At 41.0% G+C, this 10,411-nt stretch overlaps 1 pseudogene; it reads right to left on the bottom strand.

Moving 5' to 3' along the window:
* Nucleotides 1–6,758: 6,758 nt before the first annotated feature.
* Nucleotides 6,759–9,993, bottom strand: LOC148097827 (uncharacterized; annotated as a pseudogene).
* Between the last annotated feature and the right edge of the window lie 418 nt (nt 9,994–10,411).

The raw sequence follows: 10,411 nt of genomic DNA, 5'->3' as shown, positions 1-10,411 counted from the left end.
CATATCTTTAAAAATGGTGTTTTGGGGATGTTACAGTGGAATTGATAAAAAGCTTGCATATTCTCCAGCACCAAAACAGAAGATGTATCCAAACAGCCTTTGATAAATCCCAAACTTTACTTGAATACATACGTAACAAGCGTTAAGAATTAAGCATCTACAGTGAGGCCACACACAAAAAACAGTAGAAAAAATGATTTCATTACACTAGTTGAGCAATGAAAAATCCTGTGGCCACTCAACTAATCTTAAAGTCTCATAAAAGAAAAAGTTTATGACAAAGTTAAATGTCTTTAGTCTGTCAAAACTGTCCTGATTCATGTTTGAGGTGAGAGACAAATGACTGCAGGTCCTTTGTGCGTCAAAACAATGATTTTATTAAACACACGCGTGTGGGGAAGATGAGCTCTGGTATACAATCAGCATCAATCTCCCCAGAACAATAAACGAGCAGTTGTATTTATAACATAGTTGATGACGGGCATCATGCGTCAAAGCAGATAGATAACATGCATCAGTTCCAGTAATCCCAACATTGGACACATTCAAAAAAGAACAGTTCCACCGCCAGATGCTTCCTGTTATTTTACTTATTGCACTTCACTTATTTGTGGAACTAAACTGTCACGTATGCAGGTAGAACATGCCGTTTGAAAGCAAAACAAGTCTATATACTGTGTATGAGTGTGCAGGCAGACTATGTCTGTCTTGACCTCAGCGCATGACCTTACTCGACAAACAAAGACATTTTAGAAGTATACTTCCTGACTTATTCTGAGTCATCTGTTACCAGGCAAACTCCAATGCAGCAGGCTGATGAACACTGTTGCGAAATCAGTTTTACCCCTGTTCTTTTATTCGTCGAAACTTCCAGAGACGGCACCGGAACTCAGTAGTCATTTTCACAAAACTTTTATTCATCTTTATTCATCTTCATTTAAGCATGCACTTCTAGAAGGGAAGACGAGGCCGGTGTGTCCCTCTGCAAAATCTTCACCCCTTTGTTAGTTACAGCCAGCTTTATAGAGGCGTCCCCATCATAAAACCCCCCTACGGTGTGCTGCAAACGCTGTGTCTGTGTCTATGTGAGTGCTCGTGTGTGACTGTGTATGCATACCTGTGTGTATGTGTGTGCACATAAGTGAGTGTGTGTGACAGTTAAAACACTGTGGGTGTAGGTGACTCCCTAGAGGTCATAAAAAACCCATTTCCCTTCCAGACCACAGTTATCCAGGTCAAATGTTGAGACCCCCACCCAAACATTCTCTGGGGAATTTCCTCTCAGGATTAACTCCTCTCTGTTTTACTTTCACAGTTCAACTGGGGAGGGTCTCCTATACTCTGCTCCTAAGTTCATGACAGTCAGGCCTTTATCACATTGAGGGCAGTGTCAGTGTCTCTACAATAATTCTAGATTCTGTGTTAACACATTTCTAAACTCTAAAATAAGCTAAACATTTCTACAACACACACAGGCCTCTATTCTGTTTCTAGATTATATGTGGTGTATTGTAAGCATGTATGCAATTCTTCCATAGCTCTGGGTAACTTTACTCAATAGATCGGCCGGTCATCGCGCCGCCGAAGCTTCTGAACATCAATTAACTGACCGAGCTTCAACTCTTTAATAAGCACAAAAATGCAATGTGTATAACATGATTACAGTTGCACCTGCAATGAAAGATTATTATGTGATTATGCTAACACCTGAAATACAGACTTTAATGTAACATCAACAGCTTCAATAAATGCTTTGATGAAATGATAATTATGCAATAGTAATGATAATGGTTATGAATAGTAACAGTAAAATAATTTCCTAATCTCCACAAAACCAAAAACAAAACTACCTTAAAATAAAAAAGGAAACACAAATTGTCCTCGTTTTTTTCTGAAAATGGTGACATTTATCGACCAACAGTGAAAATGGTTTTCAAAAGCCCCCTTTAATGTTTGTCTAGCTTTTGAATCAGTGACTGTTAAACATGTGTTATAGGAGTGTTTGCTTGTTTTTTGTATTTTTCATGTAAATTGCCCACCTGAGACAAACTACTAAACACTCCTTTGCAGAAAACAGCCTTCAGAAATTTGTCTGCATCTAAAAGCTCATAGGTCCAACTCTCGCCAGCAGACTTTCAAACAGCTCATTGCTCAGTTACACTTGGAACCTGCTGCAATGAAAATGGAGTTCCTGCACGAGACTAAATTCCACATACAGCTGTCTGAAACTGGGCAAACATCAGCCACCTCCTGTACATGGATGATAACAAGCTGTATTCCTGGAGTGAACAAGATATCGATTCACTAATTCACACCACCAAGATCTACAGTAATGACATCAGAATGTTATTCAGAGTGCCGAAGTGTAGTCACTTTTTAACAAAGAGATGGAAGGTACTTATAACTGAATAGATTGCACTACCAGAGGGCAACAGTGCAGAAATTAAGGACAGTACCTTGGAATCCCATAGGAAATTGGAAACAAAATCTTCACAGAGAGTAAGGCAACTGTTGAGGGGGCCAGCTAAATGGGAAAAACAAGATCTGGGCAATCAACACCTACTCCTTGACAATGATTAGATAATCTGCTGGGATGATAAGCTGGCCACAGCTGCCCAGTTCCGGCACTCTGAAGCTGTGCGCTAAGAAGAAGGACAGCGGGCAGGGACTAGTGAGTGTCAGAACCACTGTCCAGGATGAGCCAACGAACATCGATGAGTACATAAGTAACATGGTTTCAGCTAATCATGCGCTTAGTGAATACCTGAGGTAGTAGAAACCCAAGAAAAAAAGGAGCAAGAAAAGGAACCACGATGGATGGAAAGACCCTGCAGTCCATGTTCCACTGGCAAACAGAAGAAGCATCTGATATTGAAAAATCCTGCCAATGTCTGGACAAAGGTGGGGTGAAAAGCAGAACAGAGGCACTAGTCATGGCAGCACGGGACCAAGCTGTCAGCATTAGATCCATGGAGGCTGGGGTCTATCACACCAGGCAAGACGCCAGGTGCAGGCTGTGTGAAGATGCCCCTGAGACAATCCACCACATAATCACAGGGTGCAAAATGCTAGCAGAGAGATGTGTATAACAAATTAAAACCTCTTCACAGAAACTAGGTGAGAGGGAGAGAACAAGAAAAAGCAGTTTATTGTTGTCTGTCTGACATTTAACCATCATCAGACACTTTGATTGTAATGCTCCAAGTCAGCTTCACAGGCCGTGCCTTCTTTTGAATGCTCGTTGTTGAACCAGTTTGAACTGAAAACAATGGGACCTGCCCTTTTCAAACTGAAAGTGTCTCCTTGCGTGACGGGATGAATAACTGTCAGCGATGAAAGGTATGCAGTAATTGCTAGGATCATTGTAGACAGAGTGTTTCAGAATTCGTCATGGTAACAGAGAAAGACAAATTTAGCATTGTTCCTCAGCAGGTCTGATCACTAACTGCCCAAAAGCAGTAAGCATATTGATCCACCAGTTCTATTGATGATGGTGTCAGTAAAATAACCGCACATTCAACTTATTGAAGAACTAAAGGGATACATCAGGTAAAATAAAAAAAAGAGTCTCCATTAGTCCCACAGTTTGGCTGTTCATATTATGATACCAGCAAAGTGAACAGAGCAGAATATAGCATATCTTATAACAATACTAAACAAGAGTAGAAAATTGTTGGAGATTATGTATCGGAATTTCAGGAGCGGTACCACGCCTCCAAGCAGGCTCGTTTACGTGCCCCACCGTCCCTCCCTCCTTGTTCTCAATTCTTTAACTTCTTCACTCCTGTTTAGCGCATGGGCATCTGCCAGGCCCGGAAGCCCTTGCCAGCTCCCTTCAAGGCCTTCCCCAAACCGCAAAGAATGAGAATGGACTAAAATGCTGTCAAACCTAAAATGATGACGTGGGCCCAGATTGTAAAATACACCATTCAAAGTAGAAGAAATATATTTCAAAATAAGTCTATATGTATTGTTACGGATTCAAATATTGGGGATGGATACAGGAGGAAAACCAAAAATAACCACACTGGTCCGGCCGGGTCAAGTCAAACGATGATTTAATGAACACACGCGTGGGAGATGGACACCATACAGCAGACAGCATCAGATCTCAAAATGGTGGAGCCTTGATCAAACTCTTATAGCCTCTAGTGGCCCCCACCTAATCATAAAAGCCTAAACATTCACATTCTTTCTCACACAGCGCCCAAGCTACGACCTTGGCTCCCTGTTTATCTGCTCCTGCTAAGATGGGGCAGTATGGTCTGTTCTCTTCTAACCAGACAAATAAGGCGATGACTTTCTGCAAACAGTATTTCTTATAACTCAGCAGTATAATGCATCATAAAACAATATCATTCATTCACAATAAATCAGCAGTCTAATGTAATGCAAATCAGTTTACCAAATGTAATCGTTATCACCTTCTTCTAATTCAGGAGCATAATGCAAACTAAAACTACATAATAATTCACAATCTTTAGTTAGGGTCTAACATGGCATAAAATAATATCATAATCCGACAGTATCTATGATACTGTGGCACGATTAAGGCACGGTGGGTCCAGAGGTAGGTGTTATGAGCCATTTTTATTAAACTTGTACACCGCAATTCACACACTTACCAACCCTTACAAACCTGTGTTTTTAACTCTAACTCGGGTGTTATTGCAGATGCCGTGCCGGTGCGCCTGCCTTCCCTGCACAGCACCGCAGACCAAGTCCCACCACAGATACTAAGATACAAGTTGACATCTTTTTACATGCCTAATATCAACAAAACCCAATGTCTAATACGGCGGAGGTTGAAGATTAAGAGGAGTGAACATCACACAGTCTGGTTGAAAACCTTATTGCCTACTGCAATATATCTTTCCCCAATCTTTGAATGTGTGTAAATATGACCTTTTTGCTTTTTTGTTTCTGTGTATGTATACATGCTCAACTGACTGGCATAGACAGATAGATTGTGGTCCAGATTTGGGTTACGAGGGCAGCAGCCAAAGCAGAGAGGCCTATACTCCCCAACCACCTCCCTACCTGAGGGAGTCCTGAAGTGTTCCCATGCCAGCTGAGTGACATAGTACCTCCAGTATGTCCTCACTTTGCAATTTAAAATTTTCTTTCTAAATTATTGGTAGAGGAGCCCTGCAGTATTAAGCTAGTCCCTTATAAAGCAAATATGGCTCACCTTGGGTTGTTTGAGCATTCTTGATTCCAGGCCTGAGGGTAGAGAAGGTGGAGCAGTGGTGGAGAATGCTTAATTCATTGTGTTTATAAACATAAGCATGAATCACATATGGTACTTCATATTATTTAAAAAAAAAAATGCCGGCTGATGGATTCTTAGTGTTAAGTGTCATGATATCATCTTTTTTATGTTGTTATGTCACACACAATCAGTGAGAAAAACTGTGAGAAACAACAGCTCACAGTGATTAGAATGGTGGAGTTGCATCAGATTAAATTAGTGGTGCGCTATCCACTATAAAGATCACCCACACATCACCGTCACCTCTATAATGTCCGGGAGATGCTGACCCATCAAAAACCCTGGCTTGTTTGCATAGTAGCAGTACAAAGCAAAATCGCCAGTGTAAAATTGACACTGTGAGTGTTAAATTTAACACTAGAAAAGTGTCTATATGTGTCCACTCTTTTGAGTGTTAAATTAAGACTTTTCAAAGTGTTATATTTTTAACAATGACCTAGTGTTATTTTAACACTGTACAGTGTTAAAGATTAACACTGACTAAGACTGACCAGTGTCAACAATATTCTACACTGGTGATAAGTGTTAAAAATTAACACCAAATAGCGTTGGTAGTACTTTACACTAGCCCTGGTGTTTAAAAATTTAACACTGAATAGTGTTGATTGTCTAACACTAAGACTATTGTCAGTCAAATCATCAATACTAGCCAGATTACAATAAACTCCCATTAATCTCTGATATCTCTACTGCTACAATTAATTAGAATGTATTAATTAATTAATTAGAATGTATTCACAGCTACAGACACTCTACCCATTAAAAGAAACAACAGTACAGTGTTCAAAATACTCTGTATTCAAACAGCAGATACACCACAAATAAACAGCGCATAAAGATATACAAAACTACAATATTGGTTAATCTACATTTTGTCATTAGTGTCATTTGAAAATTGCCCATTGTAAGGTCTATAATACACCACATTATCTACACAAATCAGTGTAACAGCATCCAGTTTATCCTCAATAACAAATGCATCTAAGTGGCCATTGATCATTTCTTCAGTCTCTAAATTACTTAGATCATACACAAGCAGCTTTAAGTACATCAGAACGCACACAAGAAAACATGCTCTACAGGTTCAACTATTTTCCATTTTTGCTCAAAATGTCTCATCCTTTTAGATTCTGTTAAGATATGAGAATGGATTTTCAAGCTGATCAAAACATTCAACTTTTTCCGAGGTTTCTCTTGATGACAAACATTCAACAACAGATTATTTTGCTGTGAAACAGAGGTTCTATCATAAGGTGCAGGCTGAAAATAAAAAATTACTGATGACCTCTGAGTCAACAAAGTCTCCATGTGGTTGGAAGAGGTGTTGCTTGTAAAAGATAAATTAATATCTAGGCTGTCCAAAGGTCAAACGTAAAAACTTTGCTGGAACTTGACATGTCTAAATAACACTGAGCAACTTGTGTAGTGTATCTTGCAAAAGTAACACAAGAACATTTCCATTCAAAGTGCTGTATAGTCGATGTCTTTAGACTGTACTGTGAAGGATTCTTGCTCTGATTTCCCTGACCCGAGGACTCTCCTTCATGCTGCCAACATCAATGCCATACACGGTGGTCTGGATGAATGTGTAGAAGTTGTGCAATGCTTCGTCATAGGACACGGCAAATACAAAATGTGCCTTGAAAAGCTCGTCAAAAGCTGCAACTCCTGTCTGCGTCACACAGGGAATGACCTTTTGATCTAGGACAATGTAGAAACTCTGGATGATGTTCTTTCTTTCTCCAACACACAGGAGGAATGGCTGAGTGGGGGTAGCCTTAAGAAAAGTCTACATGTCCCACCTGAGGGAGTGAAAGAAACCAAATGATTCACATTAAACAAAATTGGTAATCGGATGTTGAGTGGCAGCATTGCTGCCTAAAATTAGGACAATATTAAAATGTTTTACTTCGGGCCCACAGTTATTTTTGTTCCAATGTGTAACTTTAGTTTTAATGGGAACAATAATGTTGCTGCAACACCAAGCCTGTCTGGCATAGATAGATCTGCTGCACGGTGGAGCCCCTTGCCCTCTTAAAACATCTGATAATCTGGATCTTTTCTCATCAAAAGAGAAAGCTATTTTAACACATTTCTAAAATTCATACCTTCATGAATTTCATTAGGTGGTGAGCAGCATCTGATGTGCTAATCTTTGAAGACTTCCTTCCTTTAGATGTTGGAGGTAACAAGTGAAGCAGCAAAAGAATGGCAGCCAACTCGCAGTCCCAAACTACAGAATAGGAATTAGGATAATCGCAATTACTGTCATTTAAAGGTCCACAGCAGCCATTTTTTCAATGTTATTCAGTTTTAAATAACTGATAATTTTTCAAAATATTGTATTAATATATAATATTAATATTTTTCAATTTTCAAATAAAGCAGTTTTCCACTGTCTCCAGTATGGTATGAAAATTCATTTCAAGACACTTAAAATATTCTGGCCACCAAGTGACGTAAATATTGAGTCATAACAATTTAACGTTATGTAAAATTTTTTTTTGTCAAACTTTAAATGCCATTAAAGTTTCAGGTTCACCATGTTTGTAAATTCCTTTTAATACCATACTGAAATGAACAGAAATCCAATGTGATTTATAAAATCGACAGCTGTATTCCAATTTGTTGTAAAGGTGCCACAACATGTTTTGATTTAATAGTATGGTCCACTAATATATTGTGCTGTGGGAATTGTGAAAATGCTGTAAAGGCATCTCCAACTTACCACCCTCGTCAGAGTCACCCTGTGCAGAAATGAGCAGCTCATCCAATTCTGTACTCTGAGACAGATTTTTGCAATATTTGATGATTCTTGGCTTAAAGAATTTTGGCTACTTTGCAAGGAATTTACCAGACACTTCCTCCCCAAACAGCATTGTGAAGTCTTGGTCAATCTTAAACACAAAATATGACAATAGAAAGAACTAGGGATGGGTACCGGTTCTGACATAAACGGTAGTAACCAGACCGAAAAGCAGCGCACATTTCGGTGCTTTATTTCGGTGCTTTTTTTTCCTGAGATGTGATACACTTTGAATTCTACCCAATCATTTTACGTTTCCGGGGATAGTAGGCGGGTCCAGGTACATACGTTCTTTTAGAGCAGAGCTACAGATTAAAAATGCCCAAGGCGAAGCGGTCAAAAGTCTTGCTGTACTTCACAGCAAAAGATGTAAACTCAGCAGCCTGCAACAAGTGCTTTAAGCTGATACTGTGACACTGTCAAAGGAGGTAACACCTCAAATCCGATGAAACACCTGGCGACGCATAGCGTTTTTTTTTAAAGCCGAGAAATGCGCCTTATTTGATAGCTTGCTGCGAGACCTCACACCGTGCACATCTACTGCGGGTGTGGTGCCTGTTATCGGACCCGGAGCCCTGCTAGTGTAGCAGAAATGATGACGGATGATGATGGCAGCAGCAGCCGTTCTTCTCTGCGTGAGTAGCTTAATGTTGTTCGTTTGTAATTTACGTTGAGTAGGCTAACCACGTTATTAAATTAATGCATGTAAGGTGAACTAGCAAACACCGTCGTAGTTACATGCGGCTGTCTTCTTGTTTGATGGCAGATACTCCCTTCACCCTGGCCAAAAAGGCTAAAATGACCAAAGAAAGAGTGGAAAACAGTTAAACATGAGAGGTTTTTAGACAAAGTGTGTGTTTTTTCCATTGTTTAAGCACTGCTTCCAGCCAAGAGTGATACCATATACATAGCTGCAGAAAAGGCTAACATTGTTATCTTTTTACAAAAAAACAGCTAAACATGAGAGGTTTTTGGACCAATTTTGTGTTCTCCATTCTTTAAGCACCGGTTTGAGCACCGTTTAAGCACCGGCACCGTTTCAAAAGTACTGGTTTGGCACCGGTATCGGATAAAACCTAAACGATACCCATCCCTATATATATATATATATATATATATATATAAAATTCCCCGCTTGCCCCTGTGGGCGGTCAATCCTTCAAGCTCGGGTCCTGTACCAGAGGCCTGGGAGCTTGAGAGTCCTGCGCAGTAACTTAGCTGTTCCTAGGACTGCGCTCTTCTGGACAGAGATCTCCAATTTGGTTTCGGGGATCTGCTGGAGCCACTCGCCTAGCTTGGGAGTCACTGCACCTAGTGCTCCGATTACCACTGGGACCACCGTGAACTTCACCCTCCACATCTTCTCGAGCTCTTCTCTGAGCCCTTGGTGTTTCTCGAGTTTCTCGTGTTCCTTCTTCCTGATGTTGCTGTCATTGGGAACCGCAACATCGATCACTATGGCCGCCTTCTTCTGTTTGTCTACCACCACTATGTCCAGTTGGTTAGCCACCACCATTTTGTCCGTCTGTATCTGGAGGTCCCACAGGATCTTAGCTCGGTCCTTGTCCACCACCCTTGGGGGCATATCCGATTATGACCTCGGGACTTCCAGGTTATACTCGGCACAGATGTTCCTGTACACTAACATTTGGTTATGGCGTTCCATGTATCCCTTGCCTGCTAGCATCTTGCACCCTGCTGTTATGTTCTGGATTGTCTCTGGGGCATCTTTACACAGCCTGCACCTGGGGTGTTTCCTGGTGTGATAGACCCAAGCCATTATGGATCTGGTGCTCAGTGCTTGTTCCTGTGCTGCTATGATTAGTACCTCTGTGCTGTCTTTCAGTCCAGCTTTGTCCAGCCACTGATAGGATTTCTGGGTATCAGCCACCTCCGCTATCTGCCGGTGGTACATACCGTGCAGGGGCCTGTCCTTCCATGATGGTCCCTCGCCCTCTTCCTCTTTCTTGGATTTCTGCTGCCTGAGGTATTCACTGAGCACGCTGTTAGTTGGGGCCATCTTCGTGATGTATTCCTAGTGACCTCTTCATGGTTCCCATTCGCCTGCAGGATCCCCAGGTACTTGTAACTGTCCTCTATGTCTGCAATGTTGCCTTTTGGTAGTTCAATCCCCTCAGTTCTGACTACCTTCCCTCTCTTTGTTACCATCTGACTACAATTCTCCAGTCTGAACGAGATTCCGATGTCATTGCTGTATATCCTGGTGGTGTGGATCAGTGAATCAATGTCTTGTTCACTCTTGGCATACAGCTTGATGTCATCCATGTACAGAAGGTGGCTGACAACTGCTCCATTCCGTAGTCGGTATCCGT

Source organism: Neolamprologus brichardi, chromosome 17 (genome assembly GCF_056152115.1).
Source record: "Neolamprologus brichardi isolate AB-2024 chromosome 17, ASM5615211v1, whole genome shotgun sequence".
NCBI classification, from domain to species: Eukaryota; Metazoa; Chordata; class Actinopteri; order Cichliformes; family Cichlidae; genus Neolamprologus; species Neolamprologus brichardi.
The sequence above is the reverse complement of the archived record's forward strand: the minus strand, read 5'-3'. Positions and strand labels throughout refer to the sequence as shown.